Source organism: Triturus cristatus, chromosome 3_1 (assembly GCF_964204655.1).
Source record: "Triturus cristatus chromosome 3_1, aTriCri1.1, whole genome shotgun sequence".
Taxonomy (NCBI): Eukaryota; Metazoa; Chordata; class Amphibia; order Caudata; family Salamandridae; genus Triturus; species Triturus cristatus.
Genome location: NC_140583.1, coordinates 402,443,336 through 402,457,217, shown reverse-complemented (window position 1 = coordinate 402,457,217; position 13,882 = coordinate 402,443,336).

Sequence of the window (13,882 nt, the reverse complement as noted above, 5' to 3'; positions counted from 1 at the left end):
CTTGAAACATAGTTCCTTGATGTCAATAGCTCCTTCCGGGGCCATCACGGCGTCATAAGCAAGCAAATCCAAACAGTTCTGGCTGACCGCGGCGTTGCAAGCCAGCTATGCTATCGGGAAGACCCGCAAACAGTACCTTTTAGAAATGCAGGGCTTCGGCGACCTCTTGTTGAGCTTCCAAAAGCACGGCATCCGCAGGCGTCGGTTCCGGAGGTCGGTGCAGGAGTTGTCGGGCCCTTGAAGTCACACACGTTGCAGGTCGAATTCCCCTCTGTTGAAGTCAGGAGCGCTGGCGTCAGCAGGCGTCGGGTGCTGCGGTGCGAAGTGTAGCCATCTGGTGTCCTCAGGTTGCGGTGCGAGCAGCGGCTCGGTGGCGGCGTTAGATGGCGTCATCGGTGAGACCAGGGTCGCGGTGCGAGGTGAAGGCGGTGCTTGTCACGGTGTAAGCAGCGTCGTGGCTGAAGAGCGGTCGTCGGCTGACGAACTGGAGTCAATGGTGCCGGCGTCTATAGGCCATGGCTGCGGTGCGGGAGGAGTGCGGTGCTTCGTATAACTTTACGTGCAGTGCCCACGAACCACGGTGCAAGCAGCAAAGTAGATTTCAGCATGGAGCGGCGTCTTTGGGGATACCAAGGCGTCGTCGTGAAGCGAGGCGGTGCGGAGTGCGGTGCCCACAGGTCACGGTGCGAGCAGTGGCTCGGTGGCAGCGTCGGTGAGACCAGGGTCGCGGTGCGGCGTTGCCCTCTGTGGTGCCTTCAGGGCATGGAGGCAGCAGCGGTCACGTAGACGGCATAGGGTTGCTTTTCCTCTGTTGCAGCACAAACCACACAGTCCCCAGTGCTGAGGGCAGAAGAGCTTGAAGTCTTTGCTGTTCCTCAGACTTCTTGAACAGGGGGCAAGCTCTACCTCAAGCCCTTGGAGAAACTCACAAATCTAGATAGCAGAAAGTTTAGTCCAGTCCTTTTACTGCCCAAGACAGAAGCAGCCACTGCAGGCCAACACAGCAAAGTGGTAGTTCCTCCTCACAGCTTCTCCAGCTCTTCTTCTTGGCAGTCTTCTTGATCCAAAAGAGTTCTAAAGTTCAGGGGTCTGGGCCCCAATATTTATATCTCAAAATCCTTTGATCTCTTAGGCAGAGAGTGTCTGTGCCCAGCCAGAACCAGTTCTGCCTTCTCTGGTGTGATTTCCTGGCAGGAGGTGGAGATGGCATGACCAGGCCCTTTGAGGTGCAAGGAAATCTCCCCCCTTCCCCAAATGCAGCCCAGGTCTATTCAGCCCTTTCCTGACCCACCTAGACTATCTGGAGCCACTCATGCTCCCCAGCCTTCTGTCATCCAAAACCCAGACAGGCAATCCACATTCTAGCAGAGGCACACGGGATGACTGAGCAAGAAAATACCTACTTTCTAAAAGTGGTATTTATAAACACAGAATATAAATATCACCTTCACTAAAAGATGCAGCTTTAGATTCTGAGTTCAGGCATACTTAACTTTATTTTCTTACCTAATTTCCCGGGCCAGTTATGTTTATAAGATGTTATAAACAAACTCCCCATTTTGTCCTATGGGGAACAGGTAGCCTTGCAATAGTGAAAAACGAAATTGGCTGTAATTCGCTACCAGGACATGCCACACACACCAGGGCATATCCTACCTTTCACATACACTGAACCCGGCCCACAGGGGTACCTTGGGCCTACCTTAGGGGTGGTGGATATGTACGAAAAGGGAAGGTGAGGGCAGTTACAAACCGCGCGCACACTCCACAATGGCGGGTCTGAATTACCTTTTCAGGGCTACTCACGTGGGTGGCACAATCAGTGCTGCAGGCCCACTAGTAGCATTTGATTCACAGGCCCTGGCACACTCAGTGCACTTTGCTAGGGACTAACAAGTAAATCAAATATCCAATCATTGAAACACCAATCCGTAACACAAGTTACCACAGGAGCACTTGCACTTTACCACTGATCAGCAGGGCGAAAAGTGCGCACAAACACTATGCCAGCAAAAACAGAGTCAATATCGGGAGGTCAGAAAGCAAAAACCCAGGGGAAACATGCCAAAAGATGCCAAGTCTAACAGGCAGTGTGACTCGTGGTTTGCCTCGTGCACTGGCTCGTGCCGGCTCAAGTCACACTGCGTGTTTTCTATGTTGTTTAGGTTTAAAAATGTATTGCTTGTTCTCGTGCGGGATCAAGCAGTCGGCGTTGATCCTAACTGACTGTGTCAATTACTGCTTGGATCACTGTCGTCCAGTCGCTGATGCCGTGGGTGACCAACTTGTAAGAAATAAAGCACTTTTACTTTACCTATCATTACATTTAGCGACGATCTCCGATCATCCATCAACACATCTCACCACCTTCATCTGCATTTTGTGAAGTTTCTGACTTTTCTTCACCTTGCTGCCCGCCTCCCCAAGCTTCCTCACAACGATCTCTGGACACGCTGTTGTCACTGATTAGCTATCTACTCCTGCTTGGCTCCTTCCACACCCCAACATATCCGCAGCCCCTCTGAGGTGAGGTTTTGGGTTGCCTAGCAACATGACCCCGGCTGACAGCTCCTGTGACGTCACATGCGGCGGCCATCTTGGATTCAGCAAATATCACTGATTCAGCCAGCTTTACACTGGTGTTATGCCCTAACCCATGCTTATTTACATTCATATTTAAAGGTTTGTACCTGCTTCATGTGGCATTGATATTTTCTACTCTCTGTTAGAGTTCATGGATATCCATACTTTTCTTCAGGTTTGGGCATTTGAGGTGAGTGGTACTTTCATTTTGTTTACAAGGAGCTTTTACCATTCTACCATTTTAAGATGCTTGCACATATTTATTTGAATTGCTATGGCCACACCACAACTTACAAAGCCTCCACCCTTTTTGGCTCAACCAGGTAAACCTACAATAAAGTGAGCACATTAGTTTCATTAATTTGAAAATTACCTGGTGGCCATTGATGTTAACAGTTATCGCCCTGAAAGAAAATTTGCATAATTCTACAGCAATTTGTATTTGATAGCGCAGCACATTTTTGATGATTTGCCACCAATAGCAAGACCCCGTGGCCATTCTGGTGATGATACTTGGAACATACATTTAGAGACTGTTGAAAGACTACGCAAACAGTTTACTAAGGAGCCCAGCATTATTTTGGAAAGCCACAAATTTGTCAAACGCAAGCAATCATCAGAAGAAGGAATTGAGGAACATGTAGGTGCATTGAGAATATTAGCAGCCACATGTGAATTTGGCTCCAACATGGATACATACATTTTTGACCAATTCATTTTCAATGGTGCTTCAAAAAAGTCCAAGAAAGGCTTCTCAGTTGTTAGAATCTCACTGTTGGTGAAGTTCTAGATCTGGACAAAAGCATTGAAAGATCACTGATCTCTTCAGAGGTCCTGAATCCTACTACTACAGTGAATTCAGTTTCAAGTGCTATTCCTGAGTATAATTATGATACCTTGTGTGCAGTAGCTGGCAGAGGAAGGTTCTTTCTGCAGAGAGGCAATGCCAGGAAAGGTTCATCATACTGCTATTACTGTGGTTCCAAAATCATATTGGTAATTTTCCAGGTTGTCCTGTCTTGGGAAAACGTAGTGTGCTAGCAAGAAAATTGGCCATTTTCACATGATGTGCAAGAGCATCAAGACACCTATGTGCATAGCGGCACGCCAGGGGCACTCCAAGTGCTCACTCTGGGTTGCTCTTCCCCCTCCCCCTATGTCAGCCCATGTCCCTCTCCCCCATAACTACAGCAATGATAACAATACACATAGTAGTACACGGATATAGGGGCCCGATTGACATCTTATACAGGCTAGATGTGACGTGCCAAGAAGAAAGGACACTAACTTACCCACCCTTGCTATTAACCCTGGCAGATTTACGGGCTCCCGCATGCAACGTTTGAGGCTGTTCTTTTCAGATTTTTTGTAATTTGTTAATTAGTGAATCTTTTGGCATACTTCTTGCATGAAGTTACCGGTGACTTCCACAGCACTCCCTATCAGTTAGTGTGCCCCAGGGAATTATGAAAACGGCGTGAGCATGCGCAGCTATACTTTGAGAAATAGGTAGGCTGTGAGAAAAATAGTGCTGAGCAGACGATTATCAGAAAATCTCTTAACTACATGCATTACTTGCCAATTATTGCCTACCACCAAGTGGCACCAGATGAAGCTTCCCAAGATCTGATGGCTTTGGTCACTCCCTTTGGGGCCTACAAATATTTGAGACTTCCATTTGGATTGGCATCAGCCGCCAGCGTCTTTCAAAGTCTAATGGATGTGTTGTTTTTGGACATAAAAGGTGTACAAGCGTACCAAGATGACATACTAATCTATGCTAATTCGTGTGAGGACCACAACAAGATTCTTGACGAAATCCTGTCCATCCTATTACATAGAGGCATGACTATTAGAAAAGTTTTTTTAAATTTGTCACTATAGAGCTAGAATATTTGGGAATTACTATAACTGAGTTAGAAATTAAACCTAAAATCTCTTTGGTGAGAACTATTACGGAGGCAAGTACACCTGCTGATCATGATGCACTGCGCTCCTTTTTAGGGCTCGCTGAATACTACCCACTCTTTGTCTCAGACTATGCTCAAGCAGTAGAACCCCTCAGGTTTCTGTTAAGAAAAGGTCAGAAGTTCATCTGGTTTGAGGAGGTTCAGGTTGCTTTTGAGAAAGTGAAGGATTTGATAGTGGACGCTTCAGCGTTGGCTGCATTCAGAGAAGGGTGGACTTCAATCATTAAAGTTGATGCGAGTCTGAGAGGGTTGTGTGCTGTACTGAGCAAAAGAGTTGGGGGGTAAAGAAGAAACTATGGCATTTACCAGCAGATCTCTCAGAACATTCGAAAAACAGTACAGGTCCATTTAGCGCGAAGCGCTTGCTTGCACAAAAATTCTAAATGTATCGATGGGGTAAGTGTTTTGAACTACATACAGATCACAAGCCTTTGGTTTCTAGTTTTTCGGGAGGGGTTCACAATAGTTTGTTGGCCAGGTTAACAAGACTAGTTTTCAAATTACATGAATACACCTTTAACATCAGTCATGTGTCAGGTGGTAGTAACTTTAGGGCTGATTGCTTATCTTGTATGCCAGTGGCAGACTTTGATGATGAGTATGGAGATGATGAAATTTAATGTGTTGCTGTTGTTGGTGCCACCCATGCTTGGCACGATGATTATGTCTCGTTCACCGCTGATGAATGGATTAAAGCGTCTCAAGAAGAAGTGTTACTGAGTCAAGTTGGAGATTATATAGTGAAAGGATGGCCTGCAATAAGATGTCAGCAGGGTGATTTAAGAACATTTGCATGAGTTGCAAGTGTACTCTCTGTGGTTAATGGATTGATCTTGAGAGGTGACCTTCATGTTCCTCCCAGCACGATGCATCCCTTCATCATTGCCAGAGCGCATAAAGGGCATTTTGGCTGCCGTGGGAGGGGGAGCAGAAATGCTTATGGCAGCAGTAAATGGTCGACAGTTAACGTCTATAATCCGGTGCACTGGCAGCTACAAACCCTCAGCACGTACATTGCTTTTAGCTGAGTTAGGAAGTCAACTAAAGTAGATAACACAAGCAGAGTGAAAAGACGAGCAGCAGAAGACGGGAGAATTACGAAGGAAACAAAATGGACACCCCAGCCAAAATGGCTGTTGCTTATGCTAAGTAAAATATTACACATTTCCACAGACGACCCTTTTAGCATAAGCTAAGACATTTTCTTATGCTTCAAAAAGGGGTACAATAAACATCATGAATATCAATAACATTATATTGCTGACTTCTCGGTCTATTGCTAAATGGGCATTTACATTTTGGACATTCGTTTTAGATGGTAGACAAGTAGTACAAGTGGAAAGACAGAGGGAACAGTGCATTGGCCCGCATTGGATACATAAACAAGAGAAGAGAATTGCAATAATTATGAACAAGGCCGATAATATTTTTAAACCCCATACAAAAAATACGCTCCAGAACCATCCAGCCCAAGTCCATGTTCCTGAGTCTGGATGTATCTCAGTAGCTATTTTGTGTAGTTTGGTGATGACCACATATACAGAAAGTGAATTGTCTGGTGTGAAGACACAACAGCTGGATCTGATGATACAGCATGCTCCACTTCGATTGGTCAGAATAACATCTAGAACAATCCTATTCTGCAAAGCAACCATGTGGATCGATGCTTGTTCTTCTGTCAAGTTCCCTAAGGCCGCAGTTGTCTGATTGATCACTGCTTCCATTGTACGGGTGAGGCGACGGCCCAGCTTACTGTTCTGTACAGGGCCAACATAGAAGAAGAATCCTCTGTTAAAGTCTATATTGTTCCCATGTGGTCTCTTCTGGTCGACTACAGAGACATCAATTGCACTTTTTCCCCTACTACCAGCATGGTGATCGAACAATTGCAAATCTTGATGGTAGGTTGGAGGAGCTAAAAACACAGGTGGTAGAAGGAAGGCTATGTAACAGGTACCAGACCAGCCTGAGATGGGAAGTAGTATGCCTTAGTTCCACAAACAAAATAAGTGTGATGTGATGCAAGGAAGCTGCTTCGGCCTCTTGTTGACATCTGCAACACTGTAGTACAGTTACTGTGGCCCACTGGCACATCGCCTGTACTTCGAACACAAAGGGTCAGTGGTCATGGCAACAGAGATAACAGGGGTCCATTTCCTTTAGCTGACCTAGAATTTGGATACACATAGTTTGTTGCTGCACTTCCTTTACTATATTCTTCGATTTCTTAAGCAGTCCCTTTTGTTTGTGGGTCCCCAGCTTCGTTGGGGTGACAGACTTAGTTCATTAGAGGCATATAGAAGTTTGAACCAAGCTGGGCATGGTCCATTGTGAGAGAATGGCAGTGGTGACAACTGGATTCCTTTCATGTTCTAATGAGGAGGAATCTTGCCACAAACCCAAAAGTTAGTAGCATTGCTTAGCAACATTTGAGGAAATTAATTATTTCTCCGATTTTGCTGGTATCCCTGTTCATGTGGCGGCAAATCAAAATGATGGTGCCCTTTTGCAGCACGTGATGTAACAGTAATGTTGGGTAAGGAGGCTCCAGGCATTACTTCCTCCACTACTGATATTACAGTAGCGATGATGGCAGCAGTCAAAGTCAGACCAAGGATGCAGTTTGTACAGCCGTTGCACGTTGTCGTAGCGATCTCCTTTTTCTTAGGCAAGCTCATTTTCACCGGCAAACAACAGAATAGATGATGCCCTAAGGTCCTGGGCAGACGTTGGTTTCTTCACTAACGCTGAGATGAGTAGTCACTAAAAGGCTACCCCCCTTTGTAGTCAGTCTTCAACCACCCAGGACAGTGGCTCAAACAGTCTCTTTCTGTGATGAAGTGTCTTTCTTCCTGGATCGAAGTAGGTATCTAGATGCATCAGGGATCGTGTGGTACAGGAAGACTTCCTCAGGTCCTTCAGGTGACACAGCTCGTCCTCTCTCGGTGCCCAAATTGTCGCGATGATCTGTGAGCACAGCAAAGCTCACGAAGGAAGAGCTTCCCACACCTGATGATAAATAAAAGACAAGCTGTCAGTTAACTGGGACAAATAGTCACTCATCAACATGTCTGGGGTACCTAATACTGGTGCAGAACAAAGGACTTGGCGTAACTGTTGGAAGGCGCTCTGGCACTCAGCAGTCCATGGAAGGGGCATCGGAGTGTCTTTAGGGCCAACAAAGGTTTAATATTGTGCGAAAATCTGCCTACAAAAAGAAGTGAGGCCAATCAGTGCACAAACATCCTTTTGAGTGCGGGGTACAGGAGTGTCTAGGATGGTCTGAATGCGGTCTGGTGTAAGCGCACGTCCCTCCTTAGACAGGAGGTGACCTGAATAGGTAAGCTGCTGTCTACAATATTGCAATTTCTTTCACAAGACTTTGTGATGATGGGAGGCAAGAACTGATAACAATAACAGTGTTCCTTCTTCACACTAGTTAAGGATGCCAAAGCGGCATCCTCATTGATAAGACAGGATCTCTCAACCATTGGATAATTGTTATTTAAAATAACACGCATACCTTCCGGAGAACAACGTTTTGTAGCATGAAAATATTTAAGCATATCGATACCCACACTGTTGTCCAATGTGGGTGGGGAAACAAAAATGGACATGCTGCAGTGAATTTATCAAGTCTGAATTCAAGTGGCAGTTAAAGTGGGCTAGGTGTAGGTGTCCCATCGAATTCTATCGATGTTATCGTTGTGCCGTACAGGGGAGCCCTAAGGTCAATTTTTTAGACAGAGCATTACGGGTAGCCCCTGTATCAACCAGAAACTGATCAGTAGATCCCAAGACGTTTGCGTCAATATAAGGACCTATTTGATCTACTGGCACCTCATCTGATTCCTTACCCCATCCTAGACATCCCTATGCATTATCGGAATCTGAAAGGGCATCAGCAGAATAATCAGACTTTTGATATTGATTCTGTCATTCAAAAGTATTAGAGTAATTTGGTCCTTGTTCAACTGCTTCACATCTAGGACAAGCTACTTTACCTCCCCTGTTTCCTGATTCCCTGGGTGTCCTCTCTCACTACCCCCTTCCCCGTTGGTACTGCTGACCTCACAAAAGAGGGCACTCAGAACGCCAATTCCCAGTCTCTTTACAATAAGCACACTGATCAGGGGACAAATTTGCTCAAGGGAGAGGGAGCATCCCAGGTGTAAACATTGCACGTCCGCCTCTTCCACCTACCCTAAATGGTGGACCATATACTTGAGCCAACTTAAGTTTAGTCTTTAATTCTTTAACCTTCTTATCCTCCCTGCTTGTCGCTTCCTGTTGTTCATAATATTGGGCCATAGTCAATAGGAAAACTGGGGAAGACGTGGTCCAAGAACTATCGCTGGCCTTTAAGTGACTAGCTAGTTCTGGTAACATATTGGCGACAAATTTGTCAACAAACAAATGCTTACCCGTATCATCGGCCAAAGACTGACCACTAAAATCATGGAATGTCTCTTCAAATCTTGAAAAGAAATCAGAAACTAACTCATCCTTTTTCTGTTTACAAGATGCTAACGTAGTCCAATCTAATTTCGTTGGGGGTATGAGAGTCTTTAACTTAGTCACAATAGCTTTAGGAAGATCTAATATCTCCTTCTGGGGTTTCTGTGCAAGCTCCCTTTCTGCATCTATTTGTTCTAAATGTTCCCAAGTATCACCATATGCTACATTATCTATTTTAAGTGTAGTTCTCCACACATCAGGGGGCAAAATAAGTCCAAAGAACATATCAATATCTGGCAAGGTCATAGTGCAAGAGCTAATGGCTCCTTCCACCTCCTCATAGAAGGCAGCAGGATTTTTCGGTGGGTCGGTCAAAGCAGCCTTAAGAGCCATCACATCACAAGGAGTATAAACCCAATTATATATAAAATATCCCTTTCATCATCCGAAGTTTTATCATCATAGGTTCCCGCAGCCTTTGGAGGAACATACAGGGGTGCAGCTTCACACATAGGTTTTATAGCAACTGTACTACTAACAGGTGCATCCTCATCCACCGGAGCATCTACTTTCTGTGCTGGGGACTGAACTGTTTCTACAGCTTTCTGATTTCTAGATAATTTTTGCACCTTTTGTAAACGCAATGTTGCGCCTCGTATTTTAACCACTCGTCTAATCATATCAGAGAAGGCTGGAAAAGGGAAAGTCCCATCTGTTAGAAATGGGATCTCTGGTTGGCTAAGGCTTGCGCCAAAGCTCTTTTTTGATATTTTCGTTGTTCTTTTTCTGCTATATCTTCTGCTCTCTTCACTCTCTCTCGTACTTCTTTCTCCCACATACGCCCACAAACATATCCCGTCTACTTTTTCTTTTAAATAAACATTGCTCTACATATTGAACCTTTTTAAAATCAAATGACCATTGCAGATCAGAATCTTTCTTTGTGTATTTGTTCCATAGTGTACCAAACATTATGGAAGAAATACCATATTTGACATACATGTCTCTATTAGGTGTCCCCTCTGGGGGAGCCAGCTGACTTTTTTCAAGCGTACTTTGGTACCACCAGAGCAGCAACACCACCTACGGAGTGTGCTGAGAACAGGCATGCTTTACCAAGATTTGTAAAATATTACTACTCCATACAAATATTTCAAAAGGAGAAAAATCTCCACATGACCAGGTGCACTGGCAGCTACAAACCCTCAGCACGTAAATTGCTTTTAGCTGAGTCAGGAAGTCAACTAAAATAGATAACACAAGCAGAGTGAAAAGAGGAGCAGCAGAGGACGGGACAATTACGAAGGAAACGAAATGGACACCAAAGCCAAAATGGCTGTTGCTTATGCAAAGTAAAATATTACACATTTCCACAGTTTATGACGCTCAAAAAGAAGCAGACTAGCCAAAAGGGGACGGACCCGGAGGAGGACGAGCTTGCTGGGCCAGCACAACTAAGGGTCACAAGAAGAACAGCCCTCCTCCGAAACCAGGAACAGTCCAAAGCAAATGCTCCTCACCAAGGGTTCATAACTCAATTCTTCCAAGCATCAGGTAGCCAAATAATAACCCTGGATAGGTCCACGGACGGAGAGGAGGAGATGAAGCACAAATCACAAGGGCTGGGACCCAGCCAAGGGAGGGGGACACTCCCTCCCCTCGGATATTTCACCCCCAAGTGAAAAACTCTTTCACTGCCCGGAGACTGGGCCGGGAACAGGAAGGACAGGATCAGTCCCCTCTTAAAGGGTCGCAAGGGGCCAACAAGGGCCATTGCGGGTGCCTCCCCAGTGTGGGGGCCCAAGCGACTGACCTCTCACAGAACACAGGAAACATGGAGAATCCCAGTAAGCTAACAGCTAAGGTAAACAGCCCCCAGCTGATCGAAGCTGTAGTACATCGGTGGAGGGACAAGGACAATGAGGCCAAAGTGGCAAATGTTTCAACGCCATACACCCCGAGTCCAGATATTACACCTTCACCTGTAAAAAGCTGTCATGCCAACTCCCCAGAGACAGATGAATTCACCGCCTCCTTACAAAAACTAGAACTGACAATAGAAAGAACAATGGATCTTACCCCAACACTTTTTGGGAAGAATGCAGAAGCAAAGGACCCTTGTGCGGAGGGACGGAGCCTAATGGGCCAAGAGGATCCACAAGAAGACCCACACTTGAAAGCTATAAGAGAAGCACAAAATACAATAGCTAGGCCACTGACTTGCCAGTCAACAAAATTGGAAGTCCAAATTGATCTACTGCAATCAAACGCCCAGTGCCCACATAAAAGAAAGCTTGGCCTGCTCATCAAATGGGGCAGTAGGCAGACAACAACAAAAAGCCTTCAACAATGGCTTTCCAACTCGGGGCCCTAATAACCTCACCCAGGGAGAGGACAGATGTCGACCGAACACGTCTAAGCCCAAAAAATAGACTGCAGTCCATGAGGTGGTGCTTACCCCCAAGTACACCGTTAAAGGCTCCTGCGACATCCTGAATAGGTCCAACTTCCTACGGCTATTCGGACACACCACCACTTTGGCACAGATTACTTTGGAAAACCTTGAGTGGGTAAAGTTCAGAAGGTTAGACAGTGATACCCATGGAGATTCCACCTTAATGAGATTCAGTCAATCGCAAATTCAACAGACGGTTCTAGGCTAAGCCCAACAACTAGCAAGCTGGGGCATTGACGTCCAAGCACCCAGCCCGTCAAAATATCCACATGTTCTTATCCCCCACAATGACGGGAGGGGGACTCCATCAATTCTGAAAGGAACGAACATCTATAGTATTGGAGGGCGAAACATCTTCGAACAACCAAACACCCCGATAAATATCAGCATTACCAACTGAGAGACCCAGTGCAGAGTGCAAACGAGCTAGCTTGAGCAGGCTCCAACGAAGGAACTCTGGCAACAGCATCCCTAACCAAAGACGAAATCTTGTCAGCACAGAAAGAAGAAGGGAGAAACCAGCTGACCACCAACAACAACCAACCACTGAACATCAACTGAAACTAACCCTAATTTCATGAAACATCGCAGAGGTAAGCAAACTTTTTAGGTACAAGGTAACACAGGATTACCTTAGAAAGGGAGACATATTGTGCTTTCAGGAAACCTGTACAATGCCAACAACTCCACTTGTCGGCTTTTATGAACATCATATACCTGCAACGAAAAAGAATATCTTTGGACGTCCATCAGGAGGCCTGTCTGTCTTCTTAAGTCATGCCTGCAAACTCAAAACCACAATACTAAGAGTAAAACCTCCTGATCCGCAAGTCATGACAATCGAGTGTCTTGGTGCAAGCCACCAACCCTACTGCCTGTTGCTAATAAACTGTTATATTAATCCAATAATGAGCCAAACGCAATCTACCATGGAAATTTTCATCAGCACTCTGGAAGAACTACTAATCAAAATTGAACATCACAATGTAATCATCGCCGGAGATATTTAACACAAGAGGACTGGATCACACTTTAGACTTGCTCAGTACTGGTAATAAGTCAGGCCCTTGCTCTCTCTTCTTAAAACCTTCAAGTTACAACTACTCACGGCATAAAAAAAAATAGCCTCCCATCCTGGTGCTCCAAGCCGACTTTTAGGAATACATTCTACAATGAGAGTCAGGCCAATAAGGTGAGTGACTTTGCAGTGGACGGCAGAAGGAAAAGTGACCACAGACCCCTGCGCGCCAGCTTCCACCTGGCAATGCAACCAGCTGAGGTTCAGAAAATAATTGGCGGACCAATGGGAGAAGAGCGACATAGAGCCCTCAAAAGAAAAAAATGGACCATCAATCTCGGAGACAGACAGACGGGAGTATGTAGCATCGAGGAAAGAAGACCCTCAGACAGGATCCACAAGGAATATAATAGGCTACTGGGAAATCCTGATGGTGGAATTACAAAAGGACCTGGGCAATGGACATCACAAAAAAAAAACAGTACAGAACTATTGCCCCCTGAGCCACGAGCACTAAAGTGCCTGACACAATGCAAACGCATTCTTTGAGGGCACCCAAGGCAAAAAAGAAAGGTGGAACACTGTCGGAGGCGAACCCCATAGAGACTCTGAGGACAGCATACAGGAAAGAAGCATGGGAGCACAAGAGAAAGCTCACCGAAGAGAAATGGCTTAAAGTGTTCTCCCTGATAAAGGAAAAGAATAACTCCAAATCATGGCGATATATTAACCGGTTGAGCTTCCAAAGTCCGTCAAGAGAGAATTGCATCGCAGGTAATGAGTTGGAATCGTACGTCAAAGGATTGCACCTGAGAGACCTGCCAGTTGCTGGACCCATTACCACCAGGGTTGCAGCCCAAGACACGGAACCCCATTTTTAGAGCGCTCTGGAAGTAGTTTCAGAGACTACTCAATGTGCCCGCTTCACGGAAGGGGAGACCGCAAGGATTATCAGGGCAATGAGAAACCACGGCACTCCGGGGCCCAACGGCATTCCTGCCCCGGTATTCGAATCAGCTCAGGCATTTTTTGCACCAGTTCTGACCCCACTCTACAATTAACCTAAGTTACAGCAATAACACCACAGTCTTGGAAAGGTTCAATCTTATTTCCCATCCATAAGAAAGACGATCAATAAAACCCTGCTAACAACAGGCTAATTGCCCTGCTCAACATAGACGCCAAGGCCTATGCACGATTACTATCAAAGGACTTGGAAGAATGAGCAGATAACAACGGGATTCTCCTGTTCTATCAGACAGGTTTCAGGGCAAAAAGTTCCACAATGGACAACATCATGCCGCTGGCCTATCTTTCCAAACAGGCGGTTAAGGACAAGAACTTGCCTCTGTTTTGCTGTTTTAAAGATTATACCATGGCCTTTGACAGAGTCAACCA